The sequence below is a fragment of the Octopus bimaculoides genome, chromosome 8, assembly GCF_001194135.2.
Source record: "Octopus bimaculoides isolate UCB-OBI-ISO-001 chromosome 8, ASM119413v2, whole genome shotgun sequence".
Taxonomy (NCBI): Eukaryota; Metazoa; Mollusca; class Cephalopoda; order Octopoda; family Octopodidae; genus Octopus; species Octopus bimaculoides.
In genome coordinates, this window is record NC_068988.1 from 50,495,102 (window position 1) to 50,497,403 (window position 2,302).

Genomic DNA, 2,302 nt, shown 5'->3' on the forward strand with positions numbered 1-2,302 from the left:
CCAGTACCGCCTGACTGGCCTTCGTGCCGGTGGCACGTAAAAGCATCCACTACACTCTCAGAGTGGTTGGCGTTAGGAAGGGCATCCAGCTGTAGAAACTGCCAAATCAGATTGGAGCCTGGTGTAACCACCTGGTTCACCAGTCCTCAGTCAAATCGTCCAACCCATGCTAGCATGGAAAGCAGACATTAAACAGTGATGATGATGATACACACGTATGTATGTATGTATGTATGTATGTAAGCATTACTGGCCACAATACATAGTTACGTGTTTTGTTTATATGCTGAACTTGCTGTGAGATAGTGTTTAGGGAAAGCAGCCTACATGGTACTGATTGTGAAAGCACACCTGAATATAACAGACTAGGTGAGAAAACTCACCCTGGAGTCACCGAGAATGGTACATACTGATATTTCACCATTATTGTGGCTCATCAATACCAGATCATACTCAGATCATCAATACCCAGATCATCTCAAAAGGAAATAAATCACTGGTCTGTGACTTATATATAAATAGTGACAAGTCTATTTGCTGATGCTGCAGCATATAAACAAAACACAATCACTGTGTATGTGTGACTGATAATGTTTACATTACTAGAGCTGCTTTTAGTTTGTAATTTAATATATAATTCTCTTCTCCATTTTCTAAATGTTAGCTGTGTTTTATATAAGACTTTATCTTATACATGCCTATAACCAACTTTTTACTTGTTATTTTCATATTTTAAATGCTTGCAATAGCAAGCTATTACTTTGACATGAATCTTTATCGGAAATCTATCTTTTTGGACCCCACAAAAAACTTTAAATTGTTCTGCTTGAACTTATCTTTTCTCACACACATACACTCACTCACACACACACACACATAAATGATGACGACGACAACGATGATGATACACACACATACACACACACACACACACACACACATACATACATATACAAAATGCAATGGGTAAATAGTTGCCATTTTATATCTTTAATTTCGCCCATGTGCATTGTTTGTTTTCGATTTTGTTGACTACATAGTATAGTAGGGTCAGTTGGGCACCGTCTGCCAGAAAAACAGCACCATGACGCAATTTACTCTGCCAAAAATTTGGAAATGACATGCTGTACTGCTTATTTCAGAGTGTTTGGGTGTCAGTCTGAGGACAGTGCAGAGGATTTGGAAAGTGCTGAATGAATCTAATGGTGATTACAAAGGTATAGCAGCTTGGAAAACTCACTCTGATCGTTCTGATCAGATAAAAACTCCTGAATTTATTAATGAGATTAGGCTATGATTGACAATGATCCCTTCAAATCAATCAGGTCCATTACCAGGGACATGGGAGTGTCTGAGTTTCTTATCAGACAGGTAGTGCATGAAGACATCCAATATTCCTCATACAAGATGAGAAAGAGCCAATTTCTATCCCAAGCCATCAAGGAGAAGAGGAAAGACCAAGCTACAAAACTTTTCAACAAACTCAAGTATTCCCTCCAACCAAACATGCTTTGGTTTTACTCAGACGAGAAAAATTACAGCCAGAATCAAATGGTGAACACACAGAACAACCGTTGGCTTGCTGTGTCCCCAAAACATGTACCATAACTGAAAAAAATCAAACATCCAGTCAATATCATGGTGTTTGGAGTGATCACTACTGATGGCAATGTTATGCCTCCATTCATCTTTTCACATGGCCTCAGACTCAATACGGAGGCCTACATCAATTGCCTGGAGGAGGTAGTGCTGCCCTGAGTCAAGAGAGTGGCTACTGGAAGACCCTGTGTCTAGCAATGGGACTCTGCACCATGCCACACAAGCAAGAGAACCCAGTCATGGCTGTCAGACAATTTTTGCGATCACATCACCCATAACATCTGGCCACCTAACTCCTCAGACTGCAACCCCCTTGATTATTATGTGTGGGGCAAACAAAACTCCTTGTAACACTAAAGATGAACTAAAGGCAAGGATTATGGCAGCATTCACCAACTTAAAGAAGGGGACTGCCCAGAAGAATTGCAAGAGCTTCCAAAGTCGTCTGGAGGCTGTGGTTGAAGCCAAAGGTGATTTTATTGAATAAATTTACTCTTTAGATATTTTGATGTTATCTTTGTAAATATATCTGTTAAAATGAGATGTTAATGTTATTTTCGTGTTTTGCATAACTTAGACAATTTATTCATTACACCCTCTGTGTGTATGTATGTATGCATATATCTCCCTCTATCTCAATCTCTCTCTCTATGAATATATATACCTACATACATACATATGCATATATATACATACATATATA